Source organism: Pelodiscus sinensis, chromosome 10, assembly GCF_052426305.1.
Source record: "Pelodiscus sinensis isolate ZL-2025 chromosome 10, ASM5242630v1, whole genome shotgun sequence".
NCBI lineage: Eukaryota > Metazoa > Chordata > Testudines > Trionychidae > Pelodiscus > Pelodiscus sinensis.
In genome coordinates, this window is record NC_143061.1 from 52,350,223 (window position 1) to 52,376,317 (window position 26,095).

Here is a 26,095-nt window from a genome sequence, read left to right on the forward strand (position 1 = left end):
GAAAAATGATAGCTCCAGTTATGTACCCAACAAACAGAGGACAAGGAGATATTTAGATATTAATACCATTCATACAATACTCAGGCAAAGCACATTAACCCCCTCCAACCACCCTCAAATCCAGCTTATCTGTCAAATTATTGTGAGTTTTAGCATTTGATAGGCATGCCAGTTTGTGAAATATGTGCAATTAGAAAGTTAACTCTCCTTGCAATGAAATTACTAGGAAGAACACTGTGGCTTGCCATGTACGTATTTAAGGAGAGTTCGGACAAGCAGCTGTCTGGGATGGTCTATGTGCTTCCAGCTCTACACACCTACCAATGCATGGTTGGGACGCTCTCCACATTCGTTCTCAGGACTGCATACCACATCGCAATGATCACACTCTTGAAAGCCACGTCCCCAGGCCACCCTCCTTCTAATGTCGGTGTCTGCAACGTGCAGGCACCTGCTGGCTGAACATTCCATCCTGCCTCCGCTGGCTGCCAGGCACAGCTGGGCCGGGCTGCAAAGGAACCTGCCGCTGCTCCCCTATTCTGGTGCCAGTTTTAGCCCATCCTGGGCTGCGAGAATCTACGCCAGCTGGCTGTAGCCCCCAAGCACCCAGGGGCTGGGAGGGGCACTTAGGGGGGTGAGTGCCATCAGTCACAGCGATGACTCAATAGGCCCTGGGATAAAGAGACGTCATTTTTTAAACCTTGGGAGGCTTACCACACAAAACACTCTGAATTACATAGACTCCAATTCGGCAAAGCTCTGAATGCTAAGTGTGGGACCTGGTGTCCCTGATGTGTTTGCTGAAGTGCTTTGCTGAAGCTGGGCCACCGCGCGCGAAGTCTCCAAAGTCAGCTTTTTAATGCAGCGGCGAGGTTTTTTCCAAGCCGAAAAGCGCACACTTGTATGTCTTTAAAAGCATCTTTGGTCCTTGGGCTTGCACGTCCTTTCCAGCACTGACAGAGGTGGACTGCCTAGGCTCAATAAAGCCCCTAATTCTTTCCATTCCCAGCAGGTGCTACAAAAAGGACGTTAGCAGTCAGTTCTCCTCTCCCTTGGTGGGGCAGGCCCTAGGCTCCCTACGCAATGAATGGGGAGAGACAGGAGCCTACGGGTGCTATCCACAAAAGCCAGGACAATAGGCAGAGGAGCGCGTGAATTAGCCATTGGCAGAGGTGGACGAGAGGGAGTGTCCTCCCCTCTCACAGAGCTGGGCTCCTACACCTGGGCCCCGTAGGGAGGTGCCTCTTTCTGCTTGTAGCTCACAACTGGGGACCTTCTCCGGCAGTCGGCCGGTTTAGACACCCAACATGTTTCTTACAGCAATCAGGTGCCTGCCTCAAACCTACCAACCTGCCGGAGGAGGAGGAAATAGCAGCACTTGTCTTACGCCAGTCAGCTCAGTGGTTAGCACACTGGTCTAGGATATGGGAGACTCGGGTTTAATTCCTCTGGCAGAGGGGGAAGCCCGATTTTAACAGGAGCCTCTCTCCAGCTCCCTTAGTCTCTTCTGCTGCAGCTGTTCCATGGTGGATACTTAGCCATCGGGCCAGGCCAAAGCAAGAGAGGACAGCTCTGCAGTCCGGTGCTTAGGGGGACACACATAGGATGTGGGAGACCACAGTTCAAGCAATTCTTGGATTATTTATCCACACAGGAGCAGCTTCAATAGGAGATCTCGAGGGAGCCCCAGCTAAGAATATCCCATAGCTTAGTAGCTAGAGCCTTACCTGAGAGGTGGGAAACTCCTACTCAAATCCTTTTCACCCCTCGGGCAGGGAGGAAGAATTGAACTTGCGTCTCCCACGTCCCAGGGGGGAGTTCTAATCGCTGTCTAACGCTTATAAGGCAGATCCTGGCACCACCAGCTCCTCTAGCAGCCAGAGGCTGACTGCGATCCATGGGTGTTTCTGAGCACCCAACAGACTTGGGCCCCACCCACAAATTTGGCAGACAAATGCCGATGTTCCCATGTGAATCACCCTGGGGCTTAGGCTGAGACAGACACCTAGAGGAACACGTGCATGCCTCAAAGAGGAAACAAAGGCATGGAGGGAGCGGCTCCCCTGAAAACCCAGGTACTGAGTGAGGTCAGGTGTCTATAGAGTCCCACAGAATCCTATGGATCACAGTGGCACCAAAACTAGCTCTTAGGAGCCTATCCTAGCATAATGACTAGAGCTCTCCACTGCTCTGGCTTCTGAGAGTTAACTCTCCTAGTGCGTGTTCCCATGCCCCTTCCAGTCGAATTCAAAAAGTCCCAAACAATGGAGCTGCTACCACGGCCTTAGAAATACGATTCCATGCTCTAATTCAGCTTAGGAGCAACACATTGTTCCAGATATTGAGCCTACATTTTATTGTTTCTGCTTTACCTCCCTTGTCTCAAATTATGGCCTCGTACCAACCTCAGTAGTCGTTCTCCACCCTCACTGTTTACACCTGTCCAATACAAATGGATGATTACGTCCATCCTTAGGGCTTGTCTCCACTTACAACATGGCAGGAAAGACATTCCCTATGGCCCAGCAGAGTATGTACGTCATCTCGCCTTCCCACACCCTTGAGCGACGTACTTATAAAACACTGTGTTTCAATAGAACCCAGTCCCCTTAGCCCTGTTTGTTGCTTTTCTCTGAACTCTTTCCAAATTGTCAATATCTTTCTGGTACTAACGTGTCTGGGCATCAACACAGTCCAGACAGAGACTCATCAGAGCTGACAGAGGAGGGTTATTACCTCTTGCTTCCATGATAGGGCGCCTCTGCTCAGAAGCCCAAAAGCACGTGGATTCCTTTGCCGCCATATCAAAGAATTCCTCACATCCTTTTAATTGTACTAACATGCTGCACCTTGCCAGTTACTAATTCTTACTGCATCTGAAAATGTGCTCGACTAAGAACTGTCAGGTAAAGAAGTACTTGGGACTTGCCACCAAAGAAAGAAGAAAAAAAAAACTTTTAAAGTTAACGCAGAAAGTCCTTTCCTCACTGTACCTCTTCTTGTCCCTTGGCTTTAACATGGCTAGCTTAGTATGTGCTACACCAGCGGTTCTCAACCTTTCCAGACTACTGTAGCTCATTCAGGAGTCTGATTTGTGTTGTGTAAGCCCAGTTTTCATCTCGCTTAAAAACTACTGCATGCAAAATCAGAGATCAAAATACAAAAGTATCATAGCACACACTTACTGAAAATCCCAAAGGGGTAGCCATGTTAGTCTGTAACTTTAAAAACAACAAGTAGTCAGGTTTTAGAAATGGAAACACACAGAAACCTGAAAGGGAACATTTTAACCTGCCCGGGCACTCATTAATGGACTTAAAAGTAGCCATTCTTATACAAAGGACTTTCACAAGCCAACTACACAGATTGAGAGAGAGACTGAGAGAGAGAAAGAGATTGAGAGAGAGAGAGGAATTGACCTCCCTATGCAAATATGACACCCTTGGCCTGAACAAAGACTTGAACTGGGTAACATGTTATAACACCAGCTTTGCTACATTCAACACCCTATTGCAGTGTTTCCCAGTTTCATTTGGCCACAGAACCCTTTTAAACTCAAAATAATTTTGCGGAACCCCTAATAACAGTCTTATATATGGAACTGAAAAAGTAGACCACAAATAAGTAAGGATAATAATAAACAAATGCTAAACAAGGTCATGAGATCTACAATTAGTTTAATTACACAAATCAACTGGAATATAAATATTGTACTTACATTTCACGGTATAGTTTCTACAGCGGTATAAATGTCAATGTCTGTATGACATTTTAGTGTATATTGACTTCAATGGCACGTTGAAGTATGTAGCGTGTTGTAAAACCTAACAAATATCTAAATAAGTTGATGTACCCCCTACAAGAGACCTGCGTACCCCAAAGGGCATGTGTCCCCCAGCTGAGAACCGCTGTGCTATACTGCAGTTTGCCTTGTCTTGACTAGTTTTAGAAGGTGTTAGACTGAGCCAGAAAACATGATCTAACAACACACTTTAAATCCGAGTCAAGATGAGGCATAAAAAGAGCCTTCCAGTTATCTGATCTTAAACATAGCTTGAATCTGCTCTTCTTGTGATTAGAGTTTGGTGACTAACACCCTCTCTTCATGAATAGTAACATTGGAAAGACTAAGCGCTCCCAAAAGAAACATACTTATTTCACTCTTTTAAGCCTGAAGTTTTGTTCTAGTTGTGCCTCTAGAACAGTACATCTGAACTGTGGGTTAAGACAGACTTTGGATAATGGCTGCCACGAAACCAACTTCAACCCAGAGGATAAAGAGTTAGTTTCACAAAATGACATGTGAATGAATGGGGCTTCTTGTGTGGTTACAGAATAATGCTTTATATCTTTCCTATCTGCAAGCAGGCATGAATCACTTTTGAAGGGGGGAAAATTGCTGCAGATATCAAGGATATAAAAGGTTATTCTGTAAAACACACTGGAAGCTCTATTCACATCCAGATTATGCTGGTGTGAAATAACTGAACAATGGCACTCTGTTAAATATTCCATTTACTTACATCCTGTGCGCCTAAGAAGCATAGGACAGGCCTCTGCAGCTAGTCTCTAAGGACCTGTCTACACTTAAAGTTCTACTCACTCTTCCTGCAGTGGGCAGCTGCCTCAATGTTAGCAGCAGAGTATTTGCTAGAAGGCAAAGGGAACTCCCCAAAGGAGCACAGTGTTAGGTGAGTATCAGATTCTGAAATACTAATAGCTGTATAAACCCATAGGTTTTACAGCAGCCTTGACAATCTACAAGGCAGCTGTCCACAAGGCAATTCCCGCTAAACAAGCTGCGGTCCCGAGCAGAGAGAATAAGACATTTTTACTCAAGGACTTTTGCCTGGAGAGTGTCTGTCTTCATCCAGGCTGAGGTAGGCGTTTAAAGGATGTCAGGGAAGATCAGAGCCTCTGTAACCTATCTACCATGGGTCATCCACATTGAAGCTGGGAAAAGGCAGCAAAGAATAGGAGAGATTATGATGGGTGAGTGGTGTCAGGATCAGACATTTGCGTTCTCTACGGATTCTCTACACTGCAGACTGGAGGCAGTCTCTCAGCCCTGGCACACGGACTCACACGAGCAGGGCTTGAACGGGGACACTAGAAATAGCAACATGGACACTGCGGTTCACATTCTAAAGCCCATCTGAACCCCTAGGGTCAAAGCCCCAGCCCAAACCGGAATGACCACGGCAGTACAGTAGCTCAAGTATGAATCTGCCTTCCCAGACTGGGAGGCTTGCTCCCAGCCGCAGTATAGACACACCCTAGGCTTTGGCACCTGGACGGCTCACAGGAAAACCTGTTTGAAATTTCATTCGGATCCAGTCGCAATACGTTTTCTCATGGTGACATCTTTGTAGTGAGGTACCAAATTCTTCATTCCACTTAGACAAGGAAAGAGAGAGGGCAGAGTCATATCTAACATCCAACAATGTGTAACGCTGACCAGCAAAGTTCTACTTTTCAGAATAAAAAGGCTGGGTGGAGAAAAGAAGCCCAATCTTCAACACTTCTTGGATAATTCTATAAAGAACTACTCCAATACCGACTTTTGGGGAAAGGGGGCCAGGGAGTTTCTGTGTATAATGTTGACGATACATACTTAACCTCATGTGACATGGGCCAAGGTTCCTGTACTCTATCACATTACAGAATTCTATTTCCATTAATTCCAATCCCCTTCTTTTTGGAAAATGACTACATATAAAACACTGTATCAATTAACAGTCAGGATACCATGGAGCCTGCAGCAAGCGTGATCCACATCTGCTGCAAGACCCACAGTTTTGGTGTGCTCTGGTACAATGCAACAGGAAATTCTAGTCTATGGTCTAGTTCGTTACACTCTAGTATTTCTAATGGCATACACATGAAAATATATACAGAAGGATACTGTATTCCTTCTGCTATTAATTTTGATAGTAAATGCAATGTATTTATACCATCCTTACATTTTCGGTGTGATCCAAATTTTGCACTCAGAAATGCACAGCTGCATTATAGAACTTACAGAAAGAAGTTGAAGATTCTGGCATCAGACTAGGGGACAGCTGGGAAGGCAGGGGAGATATTTCAGATGTAGAATAGACTCATTAGTTTGATATTTCTGCAAAAATAATCAGCAGTGAAACCACGTTGACAATGACGAGGTTTCAGAGTTAACGCTCTCTCTCAGGGAGCAGTTCACAACTCAAAGCTATTACTTAAAGTCGGCTGTAGACTGAATAAAACAACACAGTGTCTCTAAAGCTCTCTTCCTTTTTACAAATGCTTGATTTTTTTTTTTTTCAAAATTCTATGGCAAGGTGGATTCAGAAGTAAATTCTGTGGCCACAGATTATATGAGGTCCTACCAAAAGTGTCCACCTACAAATTGTAACGCACACAACTGGGTTTCCACATAAAAAAGATCTGATCACTCTACAGACAAAACTGCTCTCAGACACTTTCTAACATAACCTTGGAGGGCCCTGCTAGAATTTGGGGAAAACAGGGAGTTTCCAAAAACATCTCATGTTTCAGCAGAGTAGGAGATTCTTAGAATGGAAAACTCCATCTATAGCCTCCAGAGGAGAGGGTTTCCTTATAGATCTTGCTTCATTTTCTCAAATATAAAAAGACAAGACCTGGGAAAATATTCTCCTGCAAATCATTCAGAGCCTTCAGTCTCTGGTGTAATAACTCGTGGAATGAATGAAAATGATGGATATTCATCTTCTACTTTTATATCACCTGTAGCTCCAAAAATTGCTACAGGGCTGTACACTACAGTTTAAAATGTAGCAAGGACTTTCCCTTTTATCTGGCTGCAGCCTGTAAAATATGAAGAAACAAATAACAAAAGCATGCACTTTGTGATGGTTGTAGGTGTTCCCTTGGCAACTTGCCAGCCACTGTTAAGACACTGACATTCACTGCAACTTGCAAAGGTGGTGACTGTTAAGGTTTATCTTATGCTCTGAGTTAGAAACCTTTTGTGGCTACTTCATGGTTAATTGCCTTTACCACAAGATGCTTTTTAGCTGTGGGCAGTAAAGTTTTTTTCCTTGTGCTCATAAAATCTCTGAACAGGTGATCCTAATAAAGCCCTGTGAAGTGTATTCCTGTATTTTAAAAATGTAGAGATGACTCCCTTAAATTCTCCAGAGTTTTACTATCTGCCCTGACTTTCCTGCTAGTCCCTTTGACTGTGCATCACAGTGAAAACGTGACATGCTTAACTGGATATACACCACGGCAAAAGCTTCACATAATTGACTGGTCTGTCAGTAGTAGCAACTGTGGGAGTATGAGGGTAGACAAAGCTGCCGGACCCAACACAACTTTAACACCAAGTTTGTATCTGTTCTGAGAAAGGTTCCACAACACAGCATCAAAAACACAGCCTTGTCTACCCTTCTGAGGCTGCACCGGTGTTAGCAACAGTGAGAAAGAGTTGCCCGAAATACACCATGCTGTCACCGCCACACAGAATTGTTGAAATGAGCTACTTGTGCATTATAAGCCAATATTTGTTAATTCCTCGCCAATCTCATATGGAAAGCAAACCAGCATACAATCTATTAATACTAGCAAAGTTACAGGGTTTGAGACCAGGGCTCTACTAGTTCAAGTACTCCTTCCCATTTACTTTGCACAGACCTAGGCAGTCTGAGGACAGTGTAATACGATCTCATTCCAAGGTCAAGTTAGGGATAGAAAAATCTACAGAACCGTTATTCCAGTAGTGTCACCCTCTGCGGAACTCCTCCCATGAACACAGTGGCACCAAACACGGCAAATTTAAATCAATGATCTCAGAGGGGTAGCTGTGTTAGTCTGTAACTTTAAAAACAAAGAGCAGCCCTGTGGCATCTTAGGGCATGTCTACGCTGGGGAGTTATTTTGAAATAACAAGGCGAGGCATCCATACTACCTAGCCTGTTATTTCAAAATAATGGGCTTGTTATTTTGAAATATCTACTTCTGCTTGTGAAGAGGAATAAGAAATAGTTATGTCGGGAGTTATTTCAAAATAACCTGATAGCCTTAGAGACCCACAAAAATAACATAGGAGTATCATGAGCTTTCGTGGGCAAAACCCGCTTCTTCAGAAGAGCCCGAGTGGAGAAAAAGCAGCCCTAGTGCTCATGTTTGTGCTAGAAACCGGCCATATGTGAGGCTTTGTGAGCTACGCCACTTACTGACTGTCATACCTGCTGGTGCGGATGCCACCCAGCCATTGCTGTAATGTACTTAAAGTAGTAATATGGGTCACCCAGTGTTATTTTTTTCAGGTTTGGCATCAATCAGGGACCCCTGAAACTCTCTCGTACTATAGAACCAAAAGCTTTTCCCAGATGGAAAGAGTGTTCATATGACTGTTGACAAATGTGCTATCTTCTCATTTTGATAGCGTCCATTTTTTTTTTTTTTGCAGCTTTTAAGGCTATGCGCCATGATTCACTTCTGCAGATAGAAAACTGTGTCACACACGTCACCTTCAGTCAGCGCTTTAAAAGCCTTTCTGCTAAGCACCTGTTCCTCTTCAATCATGTTCAAAGCACATATTTCTCTCCACCTTAGTCTCTGTCACAGCCCTTGCCACCAGTAAAGGCTCAGCAAGGCAACGTATGAAGTCCAGCTAAGCCGCATAGTTTGCATTAGTCCTGTGGTCACCAACCCCTCAATCGTGATTGACTGGTCGATCACAAGGCATCTGGGGCCCTCCCATTTCCCCCCACCCCCAAGAAGCCCCACTACCTACCTCCAGCGACAATGGAGGTAGTGCCAGCATCCTACAGGGTGGAAGAAGTCCAGCAGCTGTGTACCACTTCCAGGGTTTCAGGAAGTGCACTGGCTGCTCCCCGTCCCCCAAACAGCTGGCCCGGTACCACAATCCAGGTGTGTAGCATGCTGAGGACTTGTTGCATGGGGGGAGGGGGACTTCCCTCCTCTGCGTGGGGGAGAAAGGGAGAGGCGTCCCTGGAGGAGATGCGTGCCAGGGACAGCCTGTCCCCTGCCCCCACCAACAGCTTGTCCCCTGTCCCCATTAGCACCCTGTCCCCTACTCCCACTGGCACCCTGTCCCTGCTCCCACTGGCACCCTGTCCCCACCCCAGCAGCCACTAGCACCCCTCCCCAGTACCATGTCCCCTGCTCCCACTAGCACAGTTGGGGCCACATTAGTGAGGCTTGGGGTGGGTGGCTGGTTTGGAGGAGTTATTTTTTTGCATCTCACTTGTGTGGCACCAACTGACTTTTCTGTGGGTAAGTGACTCCTGACTCAAAGCAGGTTCCCCGCCCTTCTCATAAAGAAAGTGCTGAAACTTTTTGAGTTTGTCATAATATTTTATTTAAAAATGAAGCCTGGCCAAGCCCCCATCTGGCCGCAGCATCATAACACCCCCACCCCAGACTCTAGATCTGAGCCTATCATACACTGGCACCCCCTGTCCTGAGCCTCTCATATCCCCAAACTCCTGCACCCCCACATCCCCAGCCTTCTGCCACAACATTTCTGCACCACCCACACACTGCAAATGTGTCCTGAGCCCGTTATACGCCCAACCTCCCTGCCCGTAGCCCCTCACATACCCCAACCCAAACTCCTGCACCCTCACATCCACAAGCCTGTAGCTTTCTCAGCACCCCAAGCCTCCATCTGACCCCAACAATCCCCAGCCTGGAACCCTCTCCCCAAGGCTGCATCCCCTACTCCACCTCCTCCTGCAACCAAATTCCCTCTCAGAGATTGCATCTCTCACCCCTTCCCACACTCAAATCCCTCATTCCCACCCCATAGCCCACCCATCCTGTCTCAACCCAGTGAGGGTATGGCTAGACTGCAGGAGTTTTTCCAGGATTCCAGAGGTATCCCAAGAAAACTCTTCTGCGTCCAGGGATGTGTTTGTTCTTCCACCCCTTTTTTTTTTTTTTTTTTAAGAGGAAAAGCAAACATGCTCTTCCGGTAACCCCTGTGTTCCTCGTTCCACAAGGAATAAGGGGGCTTCTGAAAGAAGGGTTTTTCTGACATTTGGTCCAGTCTAGACAGGTCAAATGTTGGAAAAACCTCTTCCTATGGAAGAATCAGGAAAAAAAAGCAGCAGTGTAACCGTACCCTGAGGGTATGTCTAGACTACATGCCTCTGCCGGCAGAAGAATGTAAATGAGACTACTCGACATAGTCAATGAAGCAGGGATTTAAATATCCCCTGCTTCATTAAAATAAAAATGGCCGCTGCGCTGTGCCAGCTCAGTTGATCGTCGGCACAATGCAGCAGTCGAGACGTGGATCGGTCGGCAAGGAAAGCCTTTGCCGACCGATCCTGTAAACCTCATAAGGTATCAGTCAGCAAAGGCTTTCCTTGCCGACCGATCCCCGTCTAGACTGCCGCGTTGTGCCAATGATCTGCTGAGCTGGCATAGTGCGAAGGCCATTTTTATTTTAATGAAGCGGGGATATTTAAATCCCCGCTTCACTGACTATGTCAGATAGTCTAATTTACATGCCTCTGTTGGCAGAGGCATGTAGTCTAGACATACCTTGAGAGAATATAAGGGCTGGGGATAGCAAGTGATGGAGAGGAGGAGAACAGAGAGGGTAGGGCTTCAAGGAAGGGGTGGGATCTTGGGGGAAGGATGGGATGGTAGATCTTGGCTTCTTCTGACATTTAAAAAGTGATCTTGGGCATAAAAAGGCTGGAGACCACTGCATTAGTCCTATCCGTATTTATTTCTGTTGCTTTTACCTTTTAATGCAATACATTACATATGTTCTTGTTGTAGCACTCTATAGATTACCCAACATCGTACGCATGGGCGTCTTTTGGACAAACACACTCCCTATTTTCCATGCAATAGTCTCATTAACAGTGACTGATTCATACCCTTTCTTACCTGTCTCGCATGTTGAAACTGTACTTAATGAATGCCTTCAGGCTTCTGGCTTCCCTCAAAAGAAGTAAGTATTCTCCAAATACATGCCATAGGGCCTACTATTATGTGAATCTCAACCACAGTTGGCACTGTTCCCCGCATCTTCAATTTTTTCTTGATGCTCAATGTCCTTCCTCTCAAACTATGCCAAATTCAGTTTATGGGTACATGTCTTACAGCATGAAAGGTGCACCAAACATCCAATGCAGCAGTATTCCCCAAAGATTCAGCTACTGGTTGGTACTCTGTTCCCCCACTGACAGCTAAACATGATCAAGATCACAGAAATAACAAAGATTTGTAATAAATCACTTTGGGATTGTAATTCACTATATTAAGTAACATATGCTGCATAACTATGTGCATCACGTTTGCAAACTGATTCCATTAATTTCTGGCTGGATGCAGGTGTCATAGCAAATGCCTCATAACAGTTTTTGGCATAATAAACAAAGCCGATAATCAATACAACTGAACCACTTCTTTTTTTGTCAATGGCAAATCAGCTGGAAACACTCCTTCCATTTACAGTAATCGGTAATATTAAAAAAATTGATCAAGTACCATGTTCTGTACATTAACTGACAACACAGATGACCTTTGTGAAGGCCACATGTTTGCCATGCCAGAGTTACAGTGCAATTCAAACACGAATTTTTCAACATATTCTCCAATACATAGCTACATAATGGTGCTAGGTTTGTCACGTTTGGTACCACTGTATTTGGGGGAGAAAGGACTTTTGAATGATACTCAATTTGACTTGTTTCCAATGATGCTGGATTATCAAAATTTAAAACAACCGGAGGAGCTGGTGCGAGGAGCCACGATAGCGAGTTCCCCTGCCATGACATACAAGGGGGTCACCACCAAAAATTGAGTCTGTACATTTTTATGAATCAAATGATATCTCGTTACTTTATCACTATTTTGCCCAGGGAATTACACATACTCCCAAACTACAGAAGGGAGAGCAGGAAGCTTGTGCCATTTCAGGGACTCCTTTCCCTTCTGTTTCTTACACAGGTTTCATATTCTGATACTTGACCTTCAATGGCAGTGTGTGTATCTAGTCCAAATAGGACACCTTGGGTTCTTTTACTTTTCAGCATCCGTACAAGCACTACAAATTATGTTTAATATAAGTCAAGGCCAGAAGGAACCATTTTGATTATCTAGTCTGACCTTCTGAATGACACAGGCCACAGAACTCCCAAAAATAATTCCTAAAGCAAATTTTTTTAAATCTTGATGTAAATATGGTCAGTGCTGAAGAATCCACATAGATTGCGACACAGTCCATTAACCTCACTGTTAAAAATGTGTGCCTTACTGTCTGAATTTTTCTTTCTTCAGCTTCCACATAATGGTACATGGTAGACCTTTCTCTGCCAGGCAGAAGAGTCCATTAGTAAATATCTGTTCCCCATGTAGATTCTTCCAGACTGTAATCAAGTCGCGCCTTAACCTTCGCTTTGTTAAGCTGAAGAGATTGAGCTCTTTGAGTCTATCCTTATATAAGGCAGGTTTTCTACTCCTTTAATCATTCTTGCGGGTTTTCTCTTAACCTTCTCCAATTTACCAACATCTGTCTTGAATCAGAGAACTGGACACCACATATCAGCAGTAGTCATAGCAGTGCCATACAATGAGGTAAAATAACCGCTCTGCTCCTCCCATTTATGCATCCCCACATTGGATTGACAATTTTGGTCTGGGATACGGCGTCCTTGCTATGCATGCTCAGAAGGGGCTACAGTAGCCCAGAGGGCCAAATGAACCAATTAGGAGGAGGAAAAAAGCCTTAAATAGGAGAAACTCACTTGTGAAGAAACAGGCCAGGCTTCCATGAAGTTGGGAAGCAGGCAGCAGCAGAACGTTGCAAGGAAGTCAGTTAGAGAGACAAGTGGCATAATGTTGCTCCTTTGGAGGAGAGAGTTTTGGGGCTGTGTGACAGGGCGCCTGCCCTGCACTGGCCCATTAAGACCAGGACTCAGGCTCTGAGCCAGGGCTAGAAAGAAAGAGGCCAGCTGGAGCGGTTTAGGGCCAGTGAGAGCCCAGCTGACAACTATCTAGGGCAGCACAATTGGCTTGGGGAAGCCAGCTGAACCCATTAGAGGAGTGAGAGCCCCAGCGGGCAGGTATATATAGAGAAGCACAGGTTGCTTTGGGGAGGCAGTGGAAGGCTGACTGCAGAGGAAGCAGGAGCTCCTTGGAGGGAGCCAGCCGAAGTAGAAGGGCTGGAGCAGGGAGCTCTCCCGCAGCAGTTGCCAGGGACTCCAGGAAAGGCCGGAGGAAGGCGGAGGCGAGTTGGGGCCAACCGGAGACTGCCGGCCGAGGGGACGCTGGCCTGGAGATCGCAGCCAGCGGGGCAAGTCCAGGGGAAGGAAGCCAGGGGATCCAGGTAGGAAGTGGCCCAGGGCAGGAGCGGGAGCCGCCCCTCCTGGCCTGAGAACCTTGGTGCGTTCGGCTGGATGGCCCCGCCGGGGGAGTGACCCGGTACCTGGTCGCTCACAGGGCCCTGGGCTGGGACCCGGTGGAGTACGGTGGGCCCGGGTCCCCCTACCTGGGGTGCGCCCTGCTACAACAGTTATAAACTGCTTGGTGGACTCGGCCTTGCTTAAAGGGCCAGTTATATACTGCTTTGTGGCCTATGATGAGCAACCCAAACAGACTGGAATTCGCCCTGCGAGGGGCTATATGAGGACAGTCAGGGGGCACTGAGGCACACTGGGGGCATGCACCCCCTGACAGGCTGGCAAACCAGACAAGGAGGGGAGAGCCAGAAGGCTAGGAAAAGATTCAGGGAAACGCAGCTAGGTCTGGGATGGAACAGACGAGGTTGACTGCAGACTAGGGTGCCTGAGCCAGAAGCCAGAAAAGAGGGAGGACCTAGGTTCCCTAACCAGCCTCTGGAGAAGTAGCATCGGCAGGACCGGAACAGAAAGAGTCCTTGAGCGTGTTGGTGGCATGTGATTTTCCAAGCCCAGAAAGGGAGACCACCCACCTGGTGACCTGCGCCAGAGGGTCAACCCTTTAAGAGTGCGCTGAGGCACTGGGGCAGGAGAGGGTTGTAAGCTGTGAGAATGGCAGAGGGTAACCACTGGCAGGGGCAACGCCTAGCAAAGCTAATCCCCAGAGCAGCCAGGAGGAGGCACTATCCCGCAGAGAGTAGCCACCCCCTGTCACATGGCCACAGCATCACACTGGGAACCAATCACGGCAGGACCCACTTGAGAATTACACCTCCTTTATAATTACATTTTGAGACCTCTGTTAGCCAAGTGTTTAATCAATTTAATGTGTGCCACGTTAACATCCTTCTAATTTTTTAATCAAAACAGCATGCAGTACCAAGTGAAATGCCTTACAGAAGTCCCAGTATATTATGTGAACATGATCAGGGCTGGCAACAGACTTCATAGGGCCCTGGGCAAAGTGAATGGGGGACTCAGCTTTTCCACCCCAGAAGGGGCAGGGCCTCTGGCCCCCAGAAAGGGGCGTGGCCTGGGCTAGCCTACCCACGGAGCCCTCAGTGCATCCCAGACCATGATGACTTAAAGGGCCCAGGGCTCTGTCGACTGCAAAAGCAACCTAAAGTCCCAGATCCTTTTAAAATCACTAGGCCCCAGGGCAGCTGCCCTCTTTGCCTACCCCCGCAGCAGACCAGAATACTATTATCTTTATCAAACTCGTAATCTCATCAAAAACAGAGATCTACTTTCAATAAACCCATGTGGATTTGCATTTCTCACGTTACCCTGATTTAATTCTTTATTAATCAGGTCCAGTATCAGTTGCTCCATTATCTTGCCAGGATATCAGGCTGACAGGCCTAAAATTTACCCTTTTTAAAAAACTGAAACAACAGCAGCTTTCTTCCAGGCTTCTGGAATTTGCCCCGGGCTCTGAGACTTACTTGGAATCAGCTAGCTACACGACCAGATCCTGAAAAACAAATTCTTAGATGCAAGTATCTAGACCTGCTGATTTTAAAATGTCTCACTTTAGTAGCTTTTGCTAAACATCCTCCAGAGATATTAGGGGAATGGAATGAGTGTTATCACCATACAATGAAATTACATCATCTGCTTTTCCCCAGACACAGAACAGAGAGCTGCATTGTTGTTCATAACACTACCATTTCCCTCTGGTGATGGACCACAGTCCTCCTCCTTATTGTTCTGAACTCTGCTGGCCATGTGTTCTTGGGTCCCTTCCTTTCTCACTTTTTCACAATTCCTAACTTCTAATATATGTTCATGATCAGGGCTCTCCAGCCACGCTGTCCGGCGTTCTGCGCATGCGCAGATTGCCCGAACCCGACTCTTCCGGGATGTAATCTACTCGCCACGGGCAAGTAGATTACATAGATTGTCGAGCCCTGTTCATGATTATTAACCTCGCCCTTCTTCCATTTGCTATCTATTATTATTATTAATATAGCTATCTTCGGTTCCCTACTAAACCATGTCAGTTTTTCACCCAGTATGGCCTTCTTCCTCAATTGAGAGATTGGGGCGTTTGAGGCAGCTAGTAAGGTGTTCTTTAGTGATTCCCAAATCCTTTTTTTTTTTTTTAAATTAAATTCTCTCTCTCAGCTGATTTGGCTCATGATCATTTTTACCTTTTTGAAACTGGCCCTATCAAAGCAGCAAGTGCTCTGTGAGAGAGTGTGCGTAAACACGGATATAAATAACTCGTCTGAACTTTATTCTACTTGCACATTATGAATGTGATCAAGTCCTTATCTTTTGTACCTAAGCTCCTGTTAATTTTCTGTTCTGAGATTAGTTCCTCTTTAGATTTTAGGAAAAGGTTTATTGAAAAATTCCCTCATGATGGCTGTAACACCTATTTAGTTAGGAAAATGTCATCTATGATGTTTAAAATCAATAAGATTAGTCATTACATTTGTTTCTTTTGTGCAATTATCAGAGTCCCCTGGGTGTCTTATAAAAAACATGCAAAGCTACCAACCAGAGAGCTGAGCCTAGTAAATACACCAACACTGGATATTCCCTTTTCTGCATTTAGTGTTAACTTAAAGCGTTAAGCTGAATCTTAAGCAAACAAAGAAAAGCTTTCCCCCCCCTCTTTTGCTTATTCCTAGTTCCCTCTCTTTCAATGAGATGCTCCCAATCCCCTTATTTGTTCAGCTAAATCCAACAAAATAGCTCTGATGCAGGGTTATGCACCTGGCAATAAAGTGACTCTGAAGAAAATAACCCACCACCCTACTACTTGGGGTTATGATAAGGTTTGGGTGGTCTCAGCTACAGCTGACTCAACAAGTAGAATAAAAACTACAGGTTCTTAGAGATGCTGGTTTGAGACATGTTGGAAAGCTTGCAATGCCAGGAGGCCTGCTCGATACATTGTATGGCTAAATAAAAGGGGACAAATTCATTGCTGCGCTATGCCTCCTATGTGTTAATGAGGCTCACACAAAGGAGTTAGAGGTCCAGAGTAAAGTTTCCCTCTGGGAACATCCCCAAGCAGAAGGGGCTTTTGCATAACTTCTGCAAGGCTTCATATGCTCACAGTGACCCACTGGAGACCAGTGGAGCAGGAGTACAAGTTAGGGCAACTCTCAGGTTAAACATGGCCTGGAGGAGTCCTGTTAAGGTGGTGTGAAAACATGATTTTGCAGGCAGCACAGACTGGGACAAGTAATGTTTAACAGCATGTCAGCTGATCATGGCTAACCCCTGGTTCTAGCAGGCTTTGGCACACTGCTGAACACAACCGGTCTAGGCCTACACCTAGTGCAAAGGCCCATTGCACACCGGGTTATTTAATACAGCTCCTCAAGGTCATGTCCTAACACTTCCTAATAGTCTATTGAATTCAAGAACCATGTGAACTCCAATACATAAGGTCTGTCCGTACCAGAATGCCTGTAATGGAGAGCCAGCCTTCCCGTACCAGAATGCCTGTAATGGAGAGCCAGCCTTCAGGACTCAGAGATATGGAACACTTAGCAATATAAAGGAGAAACTTAACCTTAGAGGAGGTTTTTTAAAAGCAGGTTTCTAGCTGATTCTTGTGGCACTAGTCTTGAAAATATAAACCAAGTGACTGTAGGAATCTATGGAAGAAGCAGTAGGAGGTTGAAGGAAATCTAAAAATCACAAACTTTTTATGTAAAAGCTAGATATGCTGGTCTATACTTGATAAGTTACCTTCTCTGATACATAAACAACAAGTGATAGGCAGATGAGAATTCACTCTTACTAGTCATGCCTTCCATGAATTCATTCATCTTTTTGCTAGTTCTATCTTGTCTTCTGCAGAGTTGCAGCTGTTAAAATGTAATAAATTATTCCAAAAAGGTGCAGCATGTTCTAGTGCTCAGAAAAGTCTGGCATTTTTACAACTTGTGATTTTGGCTGAACCACACTAGAATCACACAGGGCAAATATGATCCATGCAAATTAAATACTTAAGCATGGATGATTTTTCCATTCCTCCTTTAAAGAAAATGAAACCTCTTTTATAGCCCGGCATGCTCAGTAAATAGCAGGAGGCTGTTCTCCTGTAGCTTTACTAAGTCAGGGGACTTTTTAAAAAGCCCCATGTATTTATCTCATTTTTTCTACTAAATACACTTGATCATAAACTACCGAGAACTAGAAATGATGAGGACTTGGGAAAAAAAACATAGACCTGACAAATGGAGGTGATCCTAACGTTTCACTGAACAGTGCTCAGTAACTTAGCAGCGATTCAGTATTTAGTTTTACCCTTATTGTTAAAATTGGTTCCAGGACTTATTTCCATTAGTCAAACCCCACCCTGAACACAGAATTAATAAGTTCCTCTGGACCTTTCTACTGCGCTCATCACGTGAGTATCTGAGTGCTTCATACAGATTAAGGAATTTATTTTCACAACACTGCCATGAGGTGAGATAAATATTTTCACTACCATTGTGCAGATGGGAGACTGAGCCAGAGAGAGATTAAAGTGAAAAGTATCCACTGATTTGGGTTGCCCAATCTGAGATACACAGAATTTGATTTTTCAGAGTACTTGATGTTGTATGGCACTTTACGTGTTCAGAGCACAGCTCCCATTAACTTCAGTTGCATCTGAGCACTCTGCACTTCAACAAATCAGACATCCAGGTCTCTGTATCTGTGTAATTTGAATGCCAGTCTCTCTCACCCACAGAAGCTGGTCTAATACTAGGTATTATCTCACCCATCTCATCTCTTTAAGCACCCAAGGAACACAAAGTTGGTGATCACCTATGAAACATCTGGTTGATGTGACTTGACCAGCATTACATAGGAACTCTGTAGCAGAGGCAGGAGTAGAATCTAATTCTGCAAAGCAGCATTCAATTACCATGAGATCACTTCTCCTCTTGCAGCAATCCCTTGCCTCCTTCACCACGCACCTTCCAACTTCTGCAACAAAGGAGATGTGGATCCTACAGACAAAAGCCTGATTCATTACACAACCTTAATTCACTCCCAGAGCAAGTTCATCCATTCATTCCACTGACTCAGGGGTCCTATGGAAAATGCAGTATGTGGTCACGTAATTAGATACTGTATCATAATGCACACAGACAAGAGGGCTGAATTAGCTTGCAAAGACAACTTAATTCTGGAGTTTCCTAACAGGGAGAGCTTGATTTTGTAACCTTAATGTTCCTTTAATGCAGTTTTGCAGATGTAATTACCTTGCTATTTTAAAAAGTAAATTAAATATGCAGAAATTTCATTGTGAGAGACCACACTGACACCCACATAATTCACAAGCAGGACTAGAACCATTATATCCATCACACAAACTTCTGTCACTGGAGCTAATAAGACCATAAGAACGGACATACTGGGTCAGACCAAAGGTCCATCTAACCCTGTATCCTGTCTGCCGACAGTGGCCAATACCAGATACCCCAGAGGGACTGAACACACCAGGTAATCCTCATGTGATCCCTCCCGTCACCCAACTCCAGAGAAAAAGAGGCTCGGGACACCATTCCTTCCCACCCTGGACAAAAGATTCACGGAGGTTACATCCATCAATGGCTATCTAGCTGTTTTATTAACCCCGTTCAAGTCCTAACCTTCACCACATCCTCTTGCAAGGAGTTCCAGAGGTTGACTGTGTGCTGACTGAAGAAAAACTTCCTTTTGTTTGTTTTAAACCTCCTGCCTATTAATTTCATTTGGTGACCCCTAGTTCATAGATTGTGGGAATAAGTAAATAATTTTTCCTTATTCACTTTTTCCACACCAGTCTTGATTTTATAGGCCTCTATCATATCCCCCCATAAGATGTGTCTACACTGCAGGGCTTAACTCGAAATAAGCTACACAAATTGAGCTACGTCAATTGTGTACCTTATTTCAAAATAAGAAGCATCTACACGGCATTTATTATGAAATACAGCACTCTTCCTTCAACTTCCTCATTATACGAGGAATAAGGGGTTACAGACGGAGTAAGAAGTCCTCCTACTTGACAGTATTTTGATGCTACTTCAAAATAACTGCCTGCTGTGTAGAGGCAGACTAAGTTATTTTGGAATAGCGCGAGTTATTTTGAAATAGTGTTGCAGCGCAGACGTACCTCAAGTCTCCTCTTTTCTAAGCTGAAAAGTCCAACTTTTTTTAATCTTTCTTCATATGGGACCTGTTCCAAACCCCTAATCATTTTGTTGCCCTTTTCTGAACCTTTTCCAATACTAATATATCTTTTTTGGGATGAGGCAACCACATCTATACTCAGTATTCAAGATGTGGGCGTACCATGGTTTTATATAGAGGCAACGCAATATTTTCTGTCTTATTCTCTATCCCTTTTTTAATGATTCCTAACATTCTATTGGCTTTTTTGACTGCCACTGCACACTGAGTGGATGTTTTCAGAGAACTATCTACAATGACTCCAAGATCTCTCTCTTGAGTAGCTGTAGTCAAATTAGTCCACATTATATTGTATGTACAGTTGGGATTATGTTTTCCAATGTGCATTACTTTACATTTATCAACAGTAAATTTCATTTGCCATTTTGTTGCCCAATCACTTCGTTCGGTGAAATCTCTTTGAAGCTCTTCACACTCAGCTTTGGTCTTAACTATCTTGAGCAGTTTGGTATCACCTGCGAATTTTGTCACTGTTTACCCCTTTCTCTAGATCATTTATAAATAAGTTGAATAGGATGGGTTCCAGGACAGACCCTTGGGGGGCCCCAATAGTTACCTCTCTCCACTCGGAAAACTTGCCATTTATTCCTACCCTTTGTTTCCTGTCTTTTAACCAGTTATCGAACCATGAAAGGACCTTCCCTCTTATCCCATGACAACTTACTTTACTTAAGAGCCTTTGGTGAGGGTCCTTGTCAAATGCTTTCTGGAAATCTAGTATACTATATCCACTGGATCCCACTTGTCCACGTTTGTTGACCCCCTCAGAGAACTTTAGCAGATTAGTAAGGCATGATTTCCCTTTACAGAAACCATATTGACTTTCTCCCAACAAATTATGTTCATCTATGTGTCTGACAAGTTTATTTCTTACTATAGTTTCTATAGTAATAGAGCAACTAATAGCAGTAGTTAAGCTGTCCTCTAGGTCAGGGGTTCTCAACCTCTTTCTTTCTGAGCTCCCCCTACCACAGCATGTAATAAAAAACTCCAAAGCCCAGCTGTGCCACAACAACTGTTTTTCTGCATATAAAAGCCAGAACCGGCATTAGCGGGTACCAAGCAGGTCAACTTCCACAGGGGGCACCTTGAAGCTAAGTTGCTCGGGCTTTGGCTTCATGCCTTGGCTAGTGAGGCCCAGGCTGCAATACTGCACACTAGGTATTTGGCTTTCTGTCATGGACCTAGCAAATTAATGCCGGCCATGCTCAACGGACCCCCTGAAAGCTGATCGCAACCCCCCCTTCCTATTTGAGAACCACTGTTCTAAGTGGATGAGAAGAGGGGGCTGACACACCCACTTTTCAAATGGGCGTCACAGGTGTTTTCTGACGGCAGAGGAATGTTGAAACTCAAGATTCTTGTCCATTCTGGCTCTGAAGAGGAGTGCTCTCTAGTGGGCAGATTCTTCTGCCCCAGTTTTCTTCAGCTTTTCCCTCTCCTGTCTCTTACTCCCACTTCCTCAATTCCTCATTCTAGACATCCCAGCAACCTAATGGCTCCGTGTCTCAGTCTCAGGTTATTTCTACACTGTGCATTTACTTACAGCAACATATATAGTATATGCATAAGAACATACGACTGGCCATACTGGGTCAGACCAATTGTCCACCTAACCCAGTGTTCGGTCTTCCAGCAGTGGCAGTGCCAGATCCATTGGAAGGAATGAACAAAATAGGACAATCATTGAGTGATCCAACCCCTGTCATCCAGTTCCAGCTTCTGACAATCAAAAATTTAGAAACATCCAGAACATGAGCTAATATCCTTGACAACCTTGCCTAAGAGCTATTGACCGACATATCAGGTAACTCCCAGTTATTATGTTAAGTGAAGCATATAAATAATACTTCTCTATTCACTTTCTCCACATCATTCATGATTTTAGAAACCTCCATCCTATCCCTCTTTAGTCATTTCTTTTCTAAGCTAAACAGTCTTAGAATCATAGAACTGGAAGGGACCTTGGGAGATCATCAATTCCAGCCCCCTGCCCTCATGGCAGGACCAAGCACCATCTAGATCAGTGGTTCTCAACCATGGGCCATATGGCTCCCCAGGGGCCACGCCCTTTCTCTAGGGAGCCACATGGGGAAAAAAAGGTACATAATTTACCTAATGTTCCATTTTTTCCAACTAACAGTGGCTCTGAGGGGGACCACAGAGGTAAACGAGGCTCAGAAAGGGGCCATGAGCAAAAAAAGGTTGAGAAACACTGATCTAGATCACCCCAATAGATGTCTGTCCAACCTGCTCTTAAATATCTCCAGTGACGGAGAGTCCACAACCACCCTAGGGAATTTATTCCAGTGTTTAACCACCCTGAGAGTTAAGATGTTTTTCTTAATGTCCAACCTAAACCTCCCTTGCTGCAATTTAAGCTCATTGCTTATTGTCCTATCATCCATCAGAGGTCAAGGAGAATAATTTTTCTCCCTCCTCCTTGTAACACCTTCGTGTTGGGATTCCGATACTTCCTCTAAAGCTATTTTAAGCACTGCAGCGACTCTTTTAAAAAGATCTTAAAAGTGCAAAAAGTCATGTGTAGATGGCAGAGGCATGACTGCTCCGTCCAGAGAGGAAGAAGAGTTGTCAGGAGGAGATACATCGGGGGCTGATTGCTCTGTGCCCGTTCTTGAGCATTTTCTTCCAGTTGTGCAAGTGAAAGTGCACTCTGGTGTACAGACACCTGTGGCAAAGGTCTAGAGGTAGGCTGCCTGGCAGAGTCTGTAATATAAGCCTCAGGGACTCCAGTACGGCCAATGTGGTGGCATCCAAAGATGCCCGTGCAATGGAGGTTTGTCAGTTGTACTGATGGTAAGGAGTTGGTCTTGGAGGGGATGACTTCTTTACTCTGTCCTCATATGGAAGCTATTTCATACGCCTTGTCGGTTCTTTTTGCAATTCTAAGACATTGTTTTTGAGATGGGGAGGCCAGAACTGCATTCAATATTCAAGGTGTGGGCATATTATGGTTTTATAGAAGGGCACTATGATATTTTCTGCCTTATCTACACCTTTCCTAATGGTTCCTAACATTGTTAGCTTTTTTCCACTAGTGCCACGTTTTCAAAGAACTATCCACAATGACCCCACCATTTTTATTTATACTTGCGATTATGTTTCTTCATGTACTTTACCCTTCACTTGTCAACACTGAGTTTCATCTGCCGTTTTGTTACCATTCACGCAGTGTAGTGAGATCCCATTGTGACTGTTAACAGACAGCTTTGGACATAAATACCATGCGTAATTTTGTATCATCTGCAAATTTTGCTACCTCACTATTCACCCCTTTTTCCAGATCACTTATGAATATGTTGAACAACACAGGTCTCAGTACAGTTCCCTTGGGGATCCCCGGCTATTTCCCCCTCTCCATTGTGAAAACTGACCATTTATTCCTACCCTTTTGTTTCCTATTTTGTAATTAGCAACTCATGAGAGGACCTTCTCTTATCCCATCACTGCTTATTTTGCTTAAAGAGTCTTTGCTAAACTAAAAATTGCCTCTTCCTTTGTGGCTTGACCCAACCCTCTGGTTAACTGGTAAGCATGCCAGTAAGGCTAATGCTTACTGGTTAACCAGTTAACCTTTTACATCCCTAATTTAGCATAGGCAACAGGGAGATTCTGTAACACAAGTAGCTCTACAGCCCCAGAAAACAAATAAACAGTACTGATAAAGAACAAAAACTAAACAAGAGTACAGAAGCAAACAGCTGCACTCAACCATTTGTTTCTTCCTATGCCCTGCAGTAGCAACAGAGAAGCTGTGGCATGTGGAACAGGAGGCTGGAAGAGGGGGTGCCCACAAGTAAGATTTGATCTTAAGGACTGGGCTCTTGCATGGCCTGACCTATGCTGCAAGACTCTTATTGTTGGCCTGTTGTAACCAACATTTTGGTTCAGATAAAGCCCTGTTTACACTAGAGCTCTTGCACATGCCCCAATGGGTCAGCTGAAAGACACACTTCTTCAGGGTAGAAACTATCCTTGGCAGGAGACTGGACATCCATTATTAAAGACATGGTGCAATACATGCATAAAAGTTTCTACATTTGCTTTATCAAGGATACTCAGGCAGTGAAGAGAACAAAGCACAATTCAGAAATATTGCGTGCTGACCAAACGCGTTTCAAGAGACAAAACAATTTAGCGAAAAATACAGACGGTATCAGGAATAAGCAAAAGCCACTGGAACGATCCAAGCTCACCAAAATGCTGCTCCACCGTGGCACAATATATCTGTAGATATTTATATTTGCTCCTAGTAGATGATTTATCAGTGTATCCAAAAGTCCTACCTATGCCGGAGGCATATAGTTGTTGTGCTGATTTCCAAACTCAGAGCTGTGCTTGCAAGGTATCTGATCCCTAAAGAGCTATCAAGTGACAATATCTCAGCTGCAAAAAGACAAATGGACAATTCTGCAGCATTGTAGGAACTGCAATTCCCTCCATCTACCGTCTAAACAAAATTGAAGAGAGAACCAATGTCACAACTAAGTGACTGTTTCATGAAATTTCTACCTCAGTCAGAATCCCACTTCAAATTTTGCCTGACCAGCCCGGTAGCCTGCAGCACAGGAATGGGCAAGATGGTGAAACACGTCTAACCCATAGCAATACCACAACCCAGCAAACAGCAATACCTGCACCCATGAGGAACACAAGCAACAGAAAACCCTTCTCACCTGTTCATTTAGCGATATAACAGAGACCCACCAGTCAACCGTAAAGTCGAGTAGGTGACACCATTAGAAGACCTCGGAATCAGAATCTGGTCACCTTTTAAACACTATGAACTCCTAGTCCTACTAAAATAGGAGTTTTGCTTCCCAAGGGCATGTCAGGCATAGTGCATCCCAAACTAGGCATCAGTGGTGCATACTATCCAAAGCAGCGAATCACTCGACAACTGAACACTGAGTCAGCAGTAAAGGCTGATCTCCAAGTGCTAGGAACCTGTGACTCACAAGAACATGATCCAGAAAGCAGTTACCATCACTCAGAAGAGATGTTCATGAGGGATTCCCCTTCAGTGAGGAAGACACTAGTTGCTAATACCCTAACTTCATGTAGGATCCTAACACTGCAGAAAAGTGCAACCTATTGTAAACTGGCACTTTAACAAGCAGTGTGTGAGCAGCCCTGGAGCACTTCCCCCTCCTACCACCCTCCAGCTGAGTGTGTGCACACAAAGACACAGCAGATGCATTGCTCCAGCGCTAGCTGATGAAGTGTTTACAGTTTAATTTTCTCAGTTGGGTGCTCAGGGCACGAGGGGGGCCATGGCCAGGTTCTCCTCACAACTGCTGGGCCAGCGCAGAGCTGCCCGCTTGCAGGACGCGGTCCTGGACTGAGGGTCCCCACACGCTGGGGATTCGTGCGGCCAGGCAGAGGCCACTAGGTGGGCTTTTGCGCCGCTATTTTTAAAAGGCATGAACGTGCCCCCTGGGGCTCGCCCGCAAGCTCCTGCGAACGGTGCCTTCCGCCAGCCAGGCTGGACGCCAATGCCTCCCCGAACCCCCGGCCCCGGGCAGCCTGGAGCGGGCAGCAGGGCGGGGGCTGCGGCCAAAGCACGCAGCGCCCGGCCGGGCCGTCCGGTGCGGCTGGGGGTCGGGCAGCCGCGCGCACCGCCCGGGAGCGGGGCCGAGCCGCGGGGCGCCCCGGCCGGAGAGGAAGCGGGGCGGGGCCGCGCGACACCTACCCGCCGGTCTCCTCCGCGCGGCCGGGCTCCGGGAGCGGGCGGCGCCTGCGGGCCGCGGCGGCAGCCGGAGCAGCGCGGGGGCCGCACGCCAAGGCGGAGCCGGGGGAGGGCAGCGAGCGAGCGGCCGGGGCAGGCGCAGCCCTGCGCGGGCCGCCCCCGCCCCGCGTGTCACTTACCCCGTGCGCCGCAGGGGGCCGCCCCTGCCCGCGGCCACCCAGCGCGGGGGAGGAGCCGGGCGGCCCGGAGAGCGCCCGGCCCGGGGCCGGCTCCCCAGCGGCCCCCGCAGGGCTGCGGGCGAGAGGAGCCTTGCCACGTGCCCCAGCCCGGAGCGAGGACGGAGGCGGCTCAGCGGGCGGGGAGCGGCTGAAGCTCTCGCCAAGGGCCCAAAGGCGGGACTAGGCGCCCCAGCCCCTGCGCGTCCGGCGGTGGGGACGGGGGCTCGCCCGCTGCTGGCCTGTTCTCTTCCTGCCCTGGGGCGGCGGGCACTGGCGGCTGTAGGGAGACAGGCTAGTGGAGGAGGCGGCCCGCGGTCTGACCCGTGTGGCCAAAGCAATAGCTGCAGAGGGGGCACGAGCCCCTGACGCCCCTTCCCCCTCTGCTCCCTCGTGCCCTGACATCCCCTTCTCCCCTCCCCGCAAGCCACATACTGGTGACGGGAGAGTTAAGGGTCGCTCTGGAGCCAGGGGGCCCCATCTCCACACCCATACTGAGCATGCTCCCAGGGAGACACCAGCCCAGCTTGGGTGGATGGAGCAGGAGAGCAATTGTGCTAGTGCCCGTGTCTGTG

At 46.2% G+C, this 26,095-nt stretch overlaps 1 protein-coding gene across 3 annotated transcripts in view; it reads right to left on the minus strand.

Annotated features, from left to right (window-relative positions):
- Positions 1-25,638, minus strand: part of PPP2R3A (protein phosphatase 2 regulatory subunit B''alpha) — a 77,736-nt gene extending 52,098 nt beyond the window's left edge. Inside the window, exon 1 of one of the 3 annotated variants that reach the window (XM_075937375.2) lies at positions 25,485-25,638. The gene's annotated coding sequence lies outside the window, so the exon portion shown is untranslated. Of the gene's footprint in view, positions 1-24,292; positions 24,473-25,308; positions 25,447-25,484 lie in introns of those variants that run through there. The other 2 variants (XM_075937373.2, XM_075937376.2) reach the window with 2 other exon arrangements.
- Positions 25,639-26,095: the final 457 nt, after the last annotated feature.